This window comes from Rousettus aegyptiacus, unplaced genomic scaffold (assembly GCF_014176215.1).
Source record: "Rousettus aegyptiacus isolate mRouAeg1 unplaced genomic scaffold, mRouAeg1.p scaffold_m13_p_1, whole genome shotgun sequence".
Classification (NCBI taxonomy): domain Eukaryota; kingdom Metazoa; phylum Chordata; class Mammalia; order Chiroptera; family Pteropodidae; genus Rousettus; species Rousettus aegyptiacus.
Genome location: NW_023416284.1, coordinates 24,635,660 through 24,653,591, shown reverse-complemented (window position 1 = coordinate 24,653,591; position 17,932 = coordinate 24,635,660).

The window sequence follows — 17,932 nt, the reverse complement described above, 5'->3', positions numbered from 1 at the left end:
CCAAGACTCTTTGCACACATTATTTCATTTGATTCCTAAGATGTAAAATCCACAAGGACAGAAATTTGTTCTTGTATTTCATATGCAGCTTAGTCTGGGTTGGCCTTTTCAGTAAACACTTTGGACTCGAATTCTGCCAACGTTTATTACGTGCCTCCATAAGATTGGGCCTGAGGCCTTTCTCATGTGCTTGCTTATTTAGCACAGGAACTCCATGGAACTCAGGACTTGTGACCCCCACTTTACAGATAAGCAGACAGACAGAGAGGTCGAGCAATTTGTGCCATGCCACACAGCTAGGATTTGCCTCCATGTTTAGTTCTATTTCCATCATAATATGTGGGATAAAAAATGATGGAGGAGCCTCATGGGTGAGCCATTCTTTCAAAAAGAAGAAAGTGGAAAATGATTTCCTCAAATTGGGAAAAAATTAGTTCCAGATGGAGTTCTTGTTCCCGATTCTGCAGCACAAGCAGGGCTGGGACTTGGGACAGATGTGTGGACACTCACCTCAATGCAAAGTTTAAGGGGATGCCAAATAACTCAGTTTTCAAGATACATAGTATTTTAACATAATATTTTAAAAAGTCAAAATTAATGAAAAAATCTATGATGGACAAAATATCAGCATTTCAGTTAAAGATGGGTTCTGTCAACAGGGTCAAGATTAGGGTGAGGTAAAAAACATGGACCGTGCAAGTGAGGGGCTGGACCTTGAAAGGGATGGAAGACCCTGCTATGAATTCATCAAAAGCCATTCATCTTCCTCCTTGGCTTATAAATGACTACATGTCTCATTCTTCTTTGCAGTTAAGTGTGGCCATGTGACTAAGTTCTGGCCAATGAAATGTCAGTGAAATTGGTGTGAGCCACTCCAGACCTGGCCATGAAAACTCTAACATTCAATTCTCTGTGTACTTTCCCTCTCTCAGCTTGATACAGATGAGCAGGGTGACCTCAGAAGCCAAGGATTGAAAATGACCAAGCCACCAGATAAATAGAAACTAGGAGAACCTAAATAGCTCAGGAGAGATTTGGCTGATTTAAAGGAGAACAGATGTTGGTCAGATTAAGACTCCTTCTTAGACTTTAAAAAAACTTACATTATACTATGTATATAATATATTTTAAAAACTTATATCTGTTAATCCATTAAGGTTTGGGGGGTTATATGCTCCAGCAGCTAGGATTACCATAACTAATACAGAATTTGGTACCAAAAATAGGATGCTACTTTTATAGAAACCTAAAATATGTGACTTTGCTGTGGTGGTCAGATGGCATGCAGCTAGGAAATGGATCTTGGAGGCTGGAGATAGAGAAATCCACAATACACAGGGGGAACACCTTTGGTATAACTGTCGCCTGCGATAACTTGGAAGGGAGATCACGTGCCTACTAAGCCTGTTGCTCCAGGGGTCACAGTTGGAATGGGTCAAAGCGACAACATGCTGGGTTTTACTCTCTGCTTTTGACAATGTATTACAAGAGATGATCTCAAGAGCGATCTGGCTGATTCACCTTAAAACAACTCTTGAGCCCCTGAATTTGTACAAGAAGAAAGCAGCTGTAAAAGTTGCACAGCTTTAAAGGAGGGAATATTCTTCAATGTCCACTTCGGATGTGGCACAGAAGATAACAGACGAGGAAGAATCACCGAAAGCTGAGTCAGAAGCCACAAAAAATATTGGGGAGATTATTATTTAAAAAATGTGGGAGATTCCCCAGAGAACAAAGTCAGCGCCTAATTAAGGAAATTTCTCCACTGCAATGGCAGGTGCACCTAAATTCACTCCTAAATTCAGGTAGAAGATTGTTTAGTTGGGCCTCTCCTCTCACCTTTCACTGGGCGTGCGTTCCTTCATGCCTGGGTGGTGTGTAATGTGTCGGGGAGAGTATGGTGAGATCAGCATTCCACATTCCACTAGCAACAATATAACCTTTCCTGGAACACAAATATACCCCCAGAGCTTTAAAATGCTTATACTCTTTAGCCCAATAATTCCATGTCTAGGAATCTAGTCCATGGAGATCATCAGATGTGTAAATAAAGATTTAAATACAAAGATGGCCCAGATTGTTATTTAAATGATAAAAAATTGAAGACTAACTAAATATCCAACAATGAATTCAGTAAATGATTGAGTAATGACTTATAGTATATTTATGGGGTGGGTATCATTCATGCATTAACTCTTTGTGTATAAAAAAAGCTTTTAATGACTTGGGGAAAAGCTTATGCAAAACTGTATGTATACGGAAGACTTCAGCCATGTAAAAGACAAAGGCTGGAAGGGAATGTGTTAAAATGTTGCTAGTGATTCTGTGGGGAACTACAGGTTTACTATAGATAATACCCTCGAGTTTTTGGTGATTAAATGTGTGATCTTCAGGCTTGTTTGGTGCTGTTTTTCCATTTGTAACAGAGAAGAGTTTGCACGGGATAATATGGAACTGGCCTTTCTAGTTCATAAGTCTATATACGAATGTGCTGAATCACCCCCTAGTTTATCATTCCTTTTCATTTTTTTGAGATAAAACCAACCCTAAATCTTGGAGCCCGATAGACTTTGAAATTGGCCTTCATTTTAATTCTCAAGTTCTTAGCATGAGAGCAACATTCAATATGGTTCTGAAATATCTCATGCAAAAAAGTGCCAGAGTCATAGACTGAAATATTTATTTGAATATAAATGAACTCAGATTTGCCAAAATACGGTCCCCCTGTTGTCATGGACACAAATGCCTGACTTTCTGATTTGCATTTCTTTTCTAATGGGTACAATATGTTTCAGCTTCTCATTGGATATGAGAAACTCACCAATCTGTGAACTCCCCAAAATGTCAGGCTGTGGGGAACTTTTGTGCCTTGATTCTGCTTCACATAGCAGCTGAAAATAAGTTTTGTCCCTGTGGGGTCAGGACAGGTGCTCAGAAGACTCCCAACCCCTCCCCTGCCAGCGTCCCTGGGAGGTACAAGCAGTGAATTTTTGAGGTACTATGGTGCCTTTCACCTCCTGTCTTTCTTGGTCTCTTTTCCAGCCCCACCCCACCCACCTTTTGAAAGTTCCCCCTTGATCTCTTGATCTTGAATAGCGAGGGCTGCAAGAATTCTTGTTGCACAGACACCCATGGTCCCTGCCATGACCTGTTCTTTCTCCTATGTGTGCCCTTTGGTTCCCGGGTTGCCATCTGCCCCTCCCTCCAAGCTCAAACTCTCAGAACCATATTCTCCCTTTTCCTCTTCACCTCATGAAAGACAATCACCAAATCTTGCCTATCGTACCTCTAAATGATCCCCTGGCTGGTACTCAGCCTTCTTCCAATATGTTTCCCACATAACAGGGAGAAAAATCTTCCTAAAACGCTAACGGAATCTTGTCATAATTTTTCTTAAACCTCTTTAATGGTTTGACCTCGATACTAAGATAACATCCCATGCCCTTCCCATGGCTTTCGAGACCCTGTCCCGTGTCACTCCTGTCCTCCTTTTCAGTCTCGCCTCACACCATGCTCTCCTGTGCTCGCGATATTCCAGGTGCGCCGGCCACGTTCGTGTTTTTCTGCTGTGCCACGCTCCTCGCCACCTTATGGCCTTTGCATTTGCTGTTTCTCCGCCTGGAATACTTGCCTCCAGCTCCCAGAGCAGATGCTTCTCAGTTTTCAGGTCTCCCCTTCAATGCCACTCATTCAAGGAAGCGTTCTCTGATATCCCCAGTAGATTTTATATTCCCTGGATATAGGTACTTATCATCCCCTGGGCTTTTCCTCTATGTACTTGTCACAAGCTCAGTGATGGCCGGGACTGTCTGTTCAGTTCACCGTTGTTTATCCAGCCCCTTGTGGAGTGTCAGGGTCATGGTAGGTGCCCAATAATTATTTGAATGAAAACGAATTCTTCAGAATGGTTTTCAGGATAAATTTCTAAAGCACAAAATAAGCTCCCAACTCACAACTCTCCCCTTCCCTGACAAAATTGAGTAACTCGAAACTTATCCCTGGCCTCATTGATTATTGGGGGAAAAAAAAAATAAAAGGGCCAAGTCCCCAGCATTACACATGAGGCCCGTTGCAGTCTGACTTCCGGCCCATCTTCCCAGCCTCATTTCCTCTCACTCCTGCCAGATTCTACACCCCAGGCACACCCAGCGCCTCAGTCTTCTGACTCCCCCTGGGGTTTTATGATCTGGGTCTTGGCTCTTACTGCTAAATTCTTCTTCCCCCTTCTCTTTGTGGAGAACTTTACCCCCCCCCCCCAAAAAAAAAAAAAAAAAAAAAAACAAACTTAACTGGAATGAAGGAGCCAAGGCCTTCCCCCTCCTCTACAAAGACTTTCCCACCCCGGCCAGCTGGTCCAGTCCTGCTGGGCTGTACTGTACATGTATGAGTTTGTAGTCTGTCTCATCCTCATGTGAGTTGCTTTAGGACGGTAACCTAATCTTATTGTCCTTGTATCACCTGTGACCAGCCAAAGATCTGGCCCACAGTGTGATGACAAAATATTTCTTCCCCTCTCACCACATCTCCTCTCTGTGCCTAGGTAAGAAGGCACTTCTGCTTCCCTTCATGCCCAGGGAAGTAAGTGTCCCCTCTCTAATCTCTTCCTAACTGTGTCCTCCTACTGGAGGAGATGTTGATAATCTGATTGATCAGTGTAAGGACTTTCTCTGGAACAAACTGTACTAGTGAATGGGGTGTCTCTCTTAAAGGCAGGAGCAGAGGCTGAGTCTCCTCCGCCTGTTAATCCAGCCACGTTCCCAATCCCGCCACCCTCCTCTCTGATGCATCTGCGCATCTCACCATCCTAGGTTTGCTGGTTCAGGCTTCCTGGAAAAGCTTTACTCCCTGTCTCTGCTTTTCCCACAGAGTCCTGCATGTTAGGGAGCGAGGAAAGGACGTTGGACTCATGGACAGTGCTAGTAATAAAGGGCTGCTTTGTTTTCCATTTGACTATGGCGTCTGACATGTGCTTCATCAACCAGTCCCTGTGGCCCATGCTGACTTCCCCATATGGTCATTAAGAATATGTGTTCTCCATTCAGAGTGCCCGGGTTAAAATCCTGGCTCAGCTTCTTGTCGACTGAGTGACACTGGACAAGTAGTTAGGCTGCTATTTCCTGATTGAAACAGTGGGGGCGACAGTAGTGCTTCCCTATAAGGCTGTTGTGAAGATTAAATGAGAACCTGAGTACAATGCCTGGAGTTTAGGAACCATTGCATAACTATTAGGAACTCTTGCTAGGACACTGAAATGTAAGCTCTCTGAGGGTGAGGATGTGTCTATCTTATCCAAGGCTGTATCTGTCAGCCTGACTCATAGCAGGTGCTCAGTAGATGCTTATTGTATAAATATTATTGCTCCTATTATTAATAATGTATAGAAGATACTCAATAAAGCTTTCGAAATGAATGAGCAGATGCACGAATGTCTCTCCAAAGCCAGTCTCCAGTACCCAGGCTCACTGAAAGATATAGTAGAGTCTGTTTTATTAAAACCAAATATATGGACACAGACCAAGGAGACCTCTACTTTACATTTATCTGAAATGTCGGCAGGACTTTCTAGGTTTGGCTAGCATTGGTATTTTGGAACAGTCATGTGATGGGAACACTGTCATTCATTCATCCCTTAGTACTCATTGAGTTCCTCCCTCTCAGGCATTTTTCTGGGTCCTACAGGCACAGACGACCCTGGCGCTGTCCCTACCTCAAGGAGCTCACAGGTGAAAGCCTGGGCAGTATCTGGTGGATGGTCCCAGGTACCCTATGTGTGGTTCCAGCTCCACCTTCCTTGGTGAATCCCCTGAGAATGCCTCTTCCTCTCCTGGACCTTTTATGATAGAGTTGCACTAGGTCAGTAGTTTTCACTCTTTTGAACAGAGAAATCCTTTGTTGCAGTAAATATGCTATGTGAGAGCTGAGGATCTAAAGCAGATGAAAAGGGAGCTGATAGGGATGTGGAGGCAGGCTCTGCCCACACACTCAGTCCTCGGCCTCCCTCCCCCTCCTCCCCCAACTGACGAGTCTGAGATAATGCAAGATGAGCAGGTCTGTCCTGGACTATCCAAGAGATTTGCTTGGCTTTTTGTTTGTTTTTTGTTTTTAAATAAACTTTTATTTTAAAATAGTTTTAGATTTAGAGGAAAAGTATGAAGATGATACAGAGTTCCCATATAACCCGCATCCAGTTTCCTCTGTTATTACCGTCTTCTATGAGTATGGTACATTTATTACAAGTAAGGAATCAATCTTGGTACATTATTATTAACAACTTAAGACCATACTTCATTCAGACTTCTTTAGTTTTCCCCTGATGGCTTTTTCTGCCCTTGGACCCCATCTAGGAAACTGCATTATGTTTAGTCACCATGTTTCCTTGGATTATTCCTCTTGGCTGTGACAATTTCTTAGATTTTTCTTTTTCTTTTTCTTTCTTTCTTTCTTTCTTTCTTTCTTTCTTTCTTTCTTTCTTTCTTTCTTTCTTTGCTTTGAAAATTTTGAGGAGTACTGATTAGGTCTTTTGTAGAATGTCCCTCAATTGGGATTTCTCTGATATTTTTTTCATGATTAGACCGGGGTTATGGGTTTTGGGGAGGAGAACCCAGAGGTGAATGCTTTTCTCATCCCATGGTAACAAGGTGCATTTACACTTATTACAGTTGATGTGAACTTAGATCACCTGGCTGAGCTCTTGTTGGTCAGGTTCTTCCACTGAAAAATTACTCTTTACTCTGCCTTTCCATGCTGTGCTCTTTGGAAGAATGTCACTGTGCAGTCCACATTTAAGGATGAGAGTTATGCTCCATTTCCCTGGGGCCACACTATCTACATCCCCCTGGGGGATGGTAATAGAATTTGCCAAGGGGAAGGAGGCTCTGTCATCTGAGAGATGGTTCCTCAAGGAAAACCCATTGAGGGGGAGCCAAGACAGCTTCTGGATGCAAATGCACACAGTTCAAGCTCATTAATTCAGACTTCAGTGGTTTGCAGTCTAGGATGATTTGAATCCAGTAAAACCAGGCTTCCGTTTCACTATTAATAAGATTGTCAACAAGATTAGGTGGAGAGTGCAGGGAAACTAAGGTAGGCCATTGTTGTCATAATATTGCAAGGGAATGTTAATTCATCCAAGCAAACAAACTATTTTCAACTACTTTGAGGCTGCTGTTTGCACATTAAGAGTGCGCTAATTGCAGAGGACTCAGCTCTTTCTCAGTGTAGCTCTGGGTCTACTCTGTTAGTTTTTAGTGGGAGAACTTTTCACATGTGAGGCAGTTAGTATGCTTTTTAAAAAACATACTCTGCGATACAGACTTTTCACTTCACCTAGGTATCCACCAACCATTTGAGGATCCCTGAGATGAATGGAGGGTGGTCATAGAAGACCGCTGCCTTGGGGAGAGGCAGACAGACAGCTTCAGGGCATGGCAGTGCCTGAGCACAGCCTTCTGAGTGAGAGTTGACTTGGGTTTGGAAGGATGATGGGTTTGGCTTAACTGGAAACCTGTTCCTCAGCTCACACCTGTTCCTCTTCTGCACTGCACCTCTCTGTCCAGCCCCCTGTCCTTACCCTGCCTTACCCTTCACATCATGTTCAGCTGCCAGATTAGGGCCAGAAGACCAGCCCTGTAGTTAGTCACCACCCCTTGGGGAATATGGCTGGGCTGTGTGGGATATGTGGAGCCCAAGGAATTGTCCCTCCTTTGAACTCAGGATAGGATGTTAGGGTAGGATGGTAGTATATAGTAGTTCTCAAATCTCAGTGTACCTTAGAATACCTGGGAAGCTTTAAAAAAATTAGATTCCCAGGTTCCACCAAGACCAATTAGATCAGTAGGGTAGAGAATCACAGCCATAGGGTTCATCACACTGCTCGAAGGGATGCTTGATCCCACTATGCCTTACATGGCTGCTGGACTCTTCTGTGTGTTTTCCTTGCTTCTCCTTCATTGATGAGTATAACTAATTTATTACTTAAATTAAGTCAGTTAACCTTTATTAATCATCTACTTTACAGCAGGCATGGAAACATAATTTGGGGTCCAAAGATAGATGACATAATTCCTTTCCTCAGGACTTGACAGCTGGGGAGAGAGAACTGTGAAAAGATAATGGTACTCTGGTGTGGCAAGTGCTGTCGCAGAGGAGGGAGAGCTATTTATTGTCTGGGGGTGTGGGAGAGGCTGTGCAGGTCTCAGCTTGGAGAAGATGGGAACAATTTCTTAAAAGAGGTAGCATCTAGGGTGAACATTGGGGGAAAAAAATGGAATTCTCAAGGCTAAGAAAAGGGAAGAGAATTTTGGGTAGAGGGAACAGCATCTGCAAAAGCCAGAAAGGGTGAATGAAGATGGGTTTATCGCTCTGTGTCAGGTATTATTAAGCTCTTTATGTGCATGAACTCTTCATAATCCTACAAGAGGAGGACTATTTTTACCTCTAATTAACAAATTGGGAAAATGAGGCATAGAGAGGTTGAACATGTGGCTACATTCGCACAGTCAGTAAGTGGGACAGTTGAGAAGGAAAGCAAGATGCGCCAATTCTAGAGCAAGAACAAGTTAAGAGGGGTGGCGTTGGGGTGGGAAGCAGGGTCAGGGGGAGCTTTGTGGCAAGGGTACTGCTGCTCATAATGGCATCATTTATTTATAAACTATTTATATGGGGCATTATGATTTCTAAAACACATTTCCATCCCTTTTGGGTCCAACAATTCTTGCTTGGACTGACTTTCTGTGCACTGCCCCTCAGCCTTCTCTAAAGCCAGACAGGTACAGGGAGGGCGGCTGGGTTTCTGGGCAGGGTAAGAGGAACTTCTGCATGGGATCTCTGGCATTGGAGCTCCCAGACCAGGCTGTGGAGTTCTCTGGCTGTGACGGAAAGTGTTGCACTGTGACCACATGGGGCACAGATGGCATCATTTGGTGACTACACAGGCTCCTGTGGTCAAGAGCTGAGGAGTGTCAATGATTTGGAGCAGCACGGACACTTGTTCTGGTGCCAGATCTGGGTCCTCACTACCTATCCACAGTTTCTCTGAGGCTGTCCATGGTTGTGAGACTGTGTACATGTCTTTTGTAAGAATAGCATGCTTGTGGCAGAGCTAGGAGATTGCTGTTAAAAAGCAAGAGCTCTGGGCTATGAGTCAGTGGAGCCAGCACATCAATTAGGACGATAAGTAAGTAACTGCTTATAAGGGCAGGAGGGGTCTCACAGTGTGCAGGGTCAAGCTGCTTCATAAAGCTCAGAAGGGGATCATTTATAGTTCTTAAGCCTAGTTTCGAGGGACAAGGACCACTCGGTATTATCACAGAGCTTAAGTTGCAAAGCTATAATCACATATGTTACACTGACAAAAGTTAAGACTTGCTTAAAATAGGCATCTCTGGGAATCCTCTCTTGCAGAGACAAATGAACTAATTTGAGAAACAGGCTCAGTCTATGTTAGACACAAAGGAGATGAGAGAATTAAAGGGGAGGGACACAACTGATCTCAGTGCTTGAAGCCTTGAGCCTTGGTTTGACACGTCTGTGACAGCCTGGTGTTTGTGTGGAATGCACTTTAGAATGTGACCTCCCAGTGCAACGTAATCAAGAAATGACATTAGTAGACGTCATAGGAAGAATTAACATGCTGCGGTTCTTATGCAGGGCTAGTCTATATGGCATTGGAATGAGAATGAGAAAAAGGAGCCCCTTCTGGAAGGGAACAGCCTTGAAGGTGCCCAGCTTGGCAAGCAATAGTGGGCTGATTGTGCCCCTGCGCCTCTGGCCAGGTACCGTTGCAAAAACTGCACACCTGTGCTTAGCAGTCCTGTTTGCAGGGTTCCTGAGGTTGAGACTGGGGCCTTTGAGTGTGACAAGACTCTAACAAGTGGGGAGCCTGAAGCTGATCTGAAAGCCAGAGACCCACGTTTGAATCCTGGCTTTGTCAGTTGCTGGCATTATTCCCTCATATGTAAACTGGGAGTGGTCAGTACTGCCTCATCAGGCTACTGCAAAATCTATGAGATAATGTAAGTAAGAGGCTGAGCACAGCACCTGTCACTCAGGGAATGCTCAGTGCAAGGTAGGGTTAGTAGAATGTCCTTGCCCTGGAGAAATTCACAGATAAGCTGTCTTAAAATGTAGGTTTTATTGTTAATCCAGTATGGTGAGGCCAACAATCAGGAGACAATAGCCATTGAAAAAGATAGTTATTACATACAGTTCCTAAGAGGAGGGAGCATGCCACCCCATGCAGGGCCACATAGGGAGGCACCAGGGTCAGTCAGGAGACAGAGGACTAAGAGGAAATGTGTGGAAGAGCCCTTATTGTGGTTTCTGAAGGAAGGAATGGCAAAACAGGGTAAGTAGGCTTCAGATTGGCTAGTTCGAATAATTTCACTTAGCTTTGGGGTATCGGGGCTCTTCTGAGTTTCTGATACCCAGCGCTGGGGTGATTCGGGCAGGGTAATATTGAAGTGTAAGAGCCCTGCGGGAGCCCAGTAAAGGAAGTGGATGGAGATATAGGCTTGGTTTGGTTGGTTTGATATGAATGATTCACATTCAGGGGAATAATTTGCTATATCTATGAATTAGCTAGCGCTGGGAAAGGCATTCTCTTCCCGGTCAACAAGCCCCAGATGCCAGGGCATCAAGAATAGAGAAAAAAATATACAGTTAACATACGAGCGAAAACGGCAGATACGTAAATAGGCAATTCCCAAACACTGTGCTGAGGGCTCCATTCCTGTAATGGACACAGAGAAACAGGGAAGTGGGGAAGGCTCTCAGGAGGAAGCTGTAACCGGAGTCAGGGCTTGAAGGGTGGCACAAATTCCCGGAGCACAGACTAAGGTGCGGGTATCTTAGGGGGACCATTTGTCTGCCTGCCGCAGCAGCTGTAAGTTGCCATTCTTTTGTTTGCAATGTTTATGTCTCTATTAGGCTGTGAGCTTCTTCTTGAGAATGAGGACTTTATAAGGTTTGGATGACATTGACATTTTCCTAACTCCTGTTGCCTGGGTTTTTTAGGACATGTCTTATTCATACAGGACATAAGAAAGAGTCCAGGCTGTGGAGCCTATAAAACCTAGGTTTAAGTCCTGCTTTCACACTGTATCAGTTTGTTATCAGTTAGTTATTGCTGTGTAACAAACCAGCCCACAACCTAGTGGCTTAAAAGAGCAACAATTTATTTCTCATTAGTCTGTGACTTGGTGGAGAGTTCTGTAAGTCTGGGTCAGACTTGGCTGATCTTGGCTTGGCTTGCTCACATGTCTTTGGTCACCTAGTAGGTCAGCTGGAAGCTGGGTTGGTCTAGGATGGCCTGAACTGAAACAAATAGCTTTGCTTTATTTAGTCTCTTTTCCTCCAGCACGTTAGCCCAGGCTCGCTGTTATGGCAGTAGCAGGGCTCTAAATGAGAGCAGAAGTGTACAAGCCCAGAACTGGTCCATCATCACATCTGCTGCAGGCTCTTGGCTAAAGCAAGTCAGAGACTAGATTCAAGGAATATGCAAATGTCTCCACTTCTTTATGAGAGGATCTACAAAGTGACATTGATACAAGGAGGGGTAGAAAACTGGGGCCAGTTGTATAGTTAACCCATGACAGGTCAACTTTTTAAATTCTTCTAATATCTCATTTTCTCACCTGGAAAATGGGATATAGTAATAATACTTATCGTATTGTGGTGAGGATTAAATAAGACATGCAAGACACTCAATGCTGGACACAGACCTTAGTAAGATCAGTAGTTACTATTATTACTATCGTTATTATCTTATTACTTGGTAATTGTTCCTATTATTGTAGTTATTACAAACATTAACAGAAAACCACAGTTCTAATACAAAATAACGGATGCTGGCATGATGATAAACCTCACTTTTCTGGGAAATGGAGGAAGCCAAGACATTGCCATGTTTCAGGTTATTGAGCCTCTATTGCCCTTTTTTTCCCATTTCACAAGGAAGTGTCTGTTGTTAAATATGAAAAACGCAGTTAGAGGCGGCATGAGACTTGAAATTCAGAGGACCTGGATCTAAGTACCAGCTCTTCATCCAATTAGCTGTGAAAATTTGGACAAACTACTTTACCTCTCTGCATCTCAATTTCTTCATCTAGAAAATGGAGATAATGATACCTACTTCACAAGTCTATCACGGGAGCTGAATCAATCGATATAGGTAAAACAGAGTTTTGTAGGCAGGAAAGCACTAGGTAAATATTAGTTATTATAATCGGTTCTTTCCCCTTTGTCATTTGCATCTGTGCCTTCAAAATCTCAGTCTGTCTCAAGATGATGAAGTTTTAAGAAGATGATGGAAGTTTCTTGGCTTTCTGGTTATTTGTGAGCAAGAAACTTATTTTAACTCGTGTCCTTTTTTCAGTAGTTATCCAAGCTTAAAAGTTTCATAAAAAAGGACAAATCCCAAATGTTCGACGTTCTCCAATCAAAAGGAATGACTCACAGGTCATTAGCATCTTGGAACATAGTGGCTTCTGTTTTATTGCTATTAAGTAGAATTTAGCTCTATTTTATTAAGGCAATTTTTACAATCATGTGAGAGGTTAATGCATTTCGCACATAATCCACTGCCTAGCTCACTAAATGCTGAACCCATTAAAGCCAAGCCAAGTAGGGAAAGATTTCAAGACAGAGTGACAAATCACGGGTAGTGTAGAATGAGTGACTAAAAGTATCTGAGGGTTTTTCTCTTCAAAATTTAAAATTTGTTTTCAAACGGGAGAATAACAGAGCTGTCCTGGCAAAAATACTTATTTAGGAGCATATTGCTGCAGCAGGTAAACTCTGCTGGACACCGATGGACTAATGTTTAGGTGTTCAAGCTGGGAGCACGCAGAGAGCATTCTTGCAACAGTTCCCAGCCCCCTCACCGGTTAGATCTCCTTTTATTACTTCTCCCCATCCCAGGACCTGAAAGATGCTATCTGCCAAGAATACTGCATTTATTAAGCTGTAATGGATTTCCCCTCCCACAGCACTCTCTTCATCAAAGACATGGCTGGTTGGAATTTTGAGCAGTAGCAGGTCACGAGGATCACATGAAGGCTGGAGAAAGAGGTAAGGGCCAGACCATGACTTTATGAGTGTTTTGGAGAGTTTGAATTTTATCTTCAGGCTTTTTTCTCTTTTTTAAATCAACTTTACTGCAGAATGTTATACACAGCGAAATGCACCCATGCAGCCATTGTAAATGTACAGTTTGATGAGTTTTAACAAATGCATCCACTCAAGCAAACGATCACGATCAAGATACAGAATATTTTCATCATCCTCCAAAATTTGGTCATCCCCTTTTACGTTCAACCCCCACTCTCACCCCTGCCCAAGTAACCGCTGATCTGATTTCTGTCACTGTAGAGATTCGTTTAGCTTATTTTCATTCCTTTTCATTGCTGAATAAGCAGTCCATTGTGTGGCTTTTCACTATCCGTTTATCTATTTGCCTGTTGATGCACATTGGGGTTGTTTTCCCATTTCTAGTTTTACACATAAAGCTGTTACGAACATTCATGTGTGAATCTTTGTGTGGGCACGTGTTTTCATTTCTCTTGGGTAAATACCTAGGAGTGGAATTATTGAGTTAGATAATAAGCGTATGTTTAGTTTCTACCAAATTGTTTTCTAAAGTAGTAACATTTTGCATTCCTACCAATAATGCATAAAAATTCCAGGACCTCTACCTCGTTTAATCTGAGCCATTCTGGTAGGTTCGTAGTGGTATCTCATGGTGTTTTAATTTGCGCTTCCCTAAGGAATAATGATATTGACATCTTTTTGTATGCTTATTGAGGGCAGGATTTTAAACAGCAGAATCATAGGATCAAATTTGTGTTTTAGGTTCTTAAACCAAGATGACAACTAAGCTCTTGAATTCGATTTCTTCTCATCATTCCTGCTGAAGTGCTGCAATAAAAGTAACAGAGAAATTCTACATAGTTTATGAAAACTGCAAAAAGATCCAAGTCACTTGTTTGAAATCTCTGAGAGTTTTAGCAAAAAAAAGAAAAAAAAAAAGGAAGAGGAGAGCTTAGACAGAGGCAAGTACTGACTGACTGCTCACTCTGCTATCCATTGGCTGGTGGAATGAGTGAAGCAATTCCACTCTGCTTCAGCTCCTTAATTCTTCTTAGAACATAGTGATAGAGATGGAAATAAAGAGGAGAAAAGTTTGATGTCAGAAACTTCTGGCAAGAGAGGAAGGAGCAAAGAGGGCTCAGTCCTCTTACAGCCACCCCCAAGACTACAAAAAAGAAAAAAAAATTAACTTCCGGCTGTACACTAATACTCATTCTCCTCTTCTTTCATAGCAAAAAAACTTTTAGCTGGTCACCCAGAATAAAAAGAGTGTTTCCTAGACTCCCTTGCAGCTAGATGTGTATGGTCGTATGATTGAGTTTTAGCCACTAGAATGTGAGTAGAAAGGGTGAGGGTCATTTCCAGGAAGGGTGTGTGATTTTTCTCCACCTTCTTACTGCTGGCTGGATTATGGACTTCATGGCTAAAGCTGAAGCATTCATTTTGGACTATGAAATAAAGACCATATGCTGAGGAAGGTGGAGCAACTATACTGAGTGAGCCAGAGTTCCTGACACTGTGGAACACTGTTACCAACTCAAGACTGACTGCTTCTGGACTTCTTCTGCCTGAGAGAGAAATAAGCTTATATCTTGTTTAAACCACTGTTATTTTTGATTTTCTGTCACTTGTAGCTGAAGTTAATTCTAATTTATAAGCCCTAATTGCTGATTGCCCTGTCACTTCTGGGGGAAGGTAGAGTAATTTACTAATCTCGAACAGATTATCCAAAGTGAAACAACTGTAGACATCATCAGCAAGTTTGAGTAAACGGTGAAAAGCTGCTTGCTGGCTTTGCAAAATGACTTAGCGATTCAAAGAGAGGGACTGAAGGATTAATCTGAACATTCGGCACAAATTGCAACTAGCAGAAGAAATATTTTCAGGAAATAGGGAAGAACTTTAAAAAGCTCTCTTAATTGTATTTTTAGTGAGAATTAAAATGGTGTTATGCTGATTTAAAAAGATCAATATAAAAACAATAAAGTGTTCTTAGAAAGGAAAAATATGATTTCCATTCCTTTCTGAAAGGTCAGAAACCAACTGATTAATTAGAAAATGAGCTTAAGGATTTTTTTCTAATGAAAATTATAGGAGGTTTAAGAGAAACGTTAAAGAAAAAGGAAAAGAACTTTAGAAAGAATGGAGAAATATAAGCAAAAATGGATACGGAGGACCAAATCTGGGAAATTCAACATCCATTTGGTGGAAGTCTCAGAAGTAGAGAGCTTTACAAAGATGAATAATCAAAGAAATATTTGAAGAAAGTGTCCTTGAATTAAAATAAAAAAATCTTCATATGAAAATATCCACTGAGGTCTGGGAAAAAACACTGAAGGAAGTACAAAACTTGGGAAAGTATCCTACAAGGATCAGAAAACAAGACAATAATAATCAAGCAACAAGAAAACAGGATCAGATTGATGTCTGATTTATCTTCAAATTAAGCTCAAATATAATAAAAAATATTTATAAAATTCTGGAGTAAAATTATTGTGACTCTGTAGTTTTTCCTCTAAAAATAAAGTATTAAAATAATAACAACTTTGGTTACTTACTATGTGTCAGGCTCTGTTTAAAGTACATTTGTTGTATTATTTCACTTAACACAACTCCATAAGGCAGGTATGATCATCCTTTTTATAGATGAGGAAATTGAGGCACAGATGAGGTAAGTAACTTGTCCAACATCACACAGCATAGGTAGAAGAGGCAGAGTATGAACTCAGCTCCTGCTCTTAACCATCATACTCTACTGCCTCCTGAAATAAGATGAGAAATATTAATCTCCTAGCAGGGAAGCCAGACTTTAATCAAACTCTCCCACATATACATGTTAAACTGCAACTATGATAAATGCCATGAGGGGGTGCTATGGAATTTTTATGCTTGGGAATCCAGCCTGGTACCTCACAGGATGAATGACATATAGCTGCTGTTTATTGAATGCCATATATATATATATATATATATATTTTTTTTTTTTTTTTGAGCCAGGTACTGAGTGTCGTGCAAAGGGGAAGCCAGGGCGATGGACCTAGATGATGATTTTACGCTTACATGGAGCACAGAGAAACTCAGACTTGAAAGGCAGCCTGCCTATCAGAGGAATGGATCACCTTCACCATAGGCAGCGTCTGCTAATAAACCCCATCGACGGGGTACTCACCATCTCTTGCAGCACCCCATGTCTTCATTGCATACCTTGGCCCCAAACAGTTGCAACTTTCAAATCTGAGGCTGTCCTTGAAGGTTTGAGATCGAAAATAATTGTGAAGTCTTGGCTGGTTTTCATTAAAGTGCAAGGGACAATATGCTTGTCTCCCATTCTAAGCTTTAAATGTCTTTCCAAAGGGCAGGTCATGCTTGCAATGGAAAAAGGAAGTGTTTATAAAGGCTATGAGGCAGCTTCCCAGGGGCTGATCTTGCAATCATGCCTCTTGGACATTTGGAGTACCCTCTAGTACTCAATGGGTCACCTCATTTCCTGATTCACTTACTCATTCATGCATTCATTCACTTTTTTTTTTTCATACATCTATTCATTTTCTCCTCCATGTATTTTTTTTCATTCATTCATTGATTTCGACAGGCATTTGCTAGGCCCCTGCCGAACTATGTGCAGTGCAGGGGAACAGGATCCATTTCTGGGAGGTTCTGCCAGGTAGAGAGTCTCTCAGACTCAAGTTGCTGACTCTAAAAAGGCCTGCCCAGTTCCACAGCGTGTGGGGTCTGTGAACAAGGACTACTGCCAGCATTAACTAGAGAACCAAACTGTGAACTGAGGGGCAAGGTGTATGTCCACATCAGAGCTCCTTTAGCCCTGCTGTCCTGGCACCAATAGGCAATTCACTGGACAAATGTGGCCCTAATGATTTACAAGTAAATAAAAAAGTACTTACATTTTCTATCTAGCTTACATTTTATGAGGTCCTGGGCTCAGGTCACATTTTCCTATGCCACTACCTGAAAACAAGATACGAGTCTCACTTTAGCACATGTAGACAGTGTAGGGAATAATTGTTTAGAAATTCGTTTGAAATAGTTTACACTCTAACCAAGTTTACAATTTTAATATCTTAAGTCAGGCATGACTGGGGAGTTAAAGGGAGGAAGCCAGAACTAAGAGAATGGTCCATGCCATTTTAATGTAGGCTAGAGGAAGAAAGAAAGGCAGGGTATCTGTTTAGGCCAGAAGAGTGCTTGGTCAAGGGTAAGGTCAGAACCCAAGGTAGGCAGACCGAAAGATGGAAACTAAAGCATGAAGAGTATGTGGAACTCGACCCAAGGATTTCTGCTCTAACTTGGCATGTAGTTTACCTAAGGGTTGGCTTAGAAGACGCTCTACACCAAAAGCATCTTCTCAGGTACAGTCTTTATGGAACTCCTGCCTGTGCCCTTTACTGCCTCCTGGGTGTCTCCCGAGGCAGGCATCCCCAAGTCTTCAGGAGCAGCACTCGGCCTCTCGCAAAAGGTATAACGGGGCCAGGTCCGTGAGTGCCTGCTCCTATTCCCATTTCTTCATCTCGCCAACTCTCTCTCCCTCTTTTTCATAGTTTCTCCCTCCCTTCTTCTCTCGTTTCTCTTCATTCTCTCTTTTTTTCCCCAGTTTCTTCTGAGTCCCTTATTTTCTCTGTCTTTTCCTTCCACCGGTGTTCATTTACATCATTGAAATGAATACAAACAATGCCTTCTATTTGCCAGATGCCGGAGGTTCGGGGATTAAAGTACCAGGGTCCCCTGCTCTGGAACAGCTTGCAGGGGAGACAGACAAGTACACCGCAAAGTTAAGAGGAAGCTCAAGGCGTAGTGGAAGCCTCAGGGAGGGGCTCAGTGGGTATCGGGA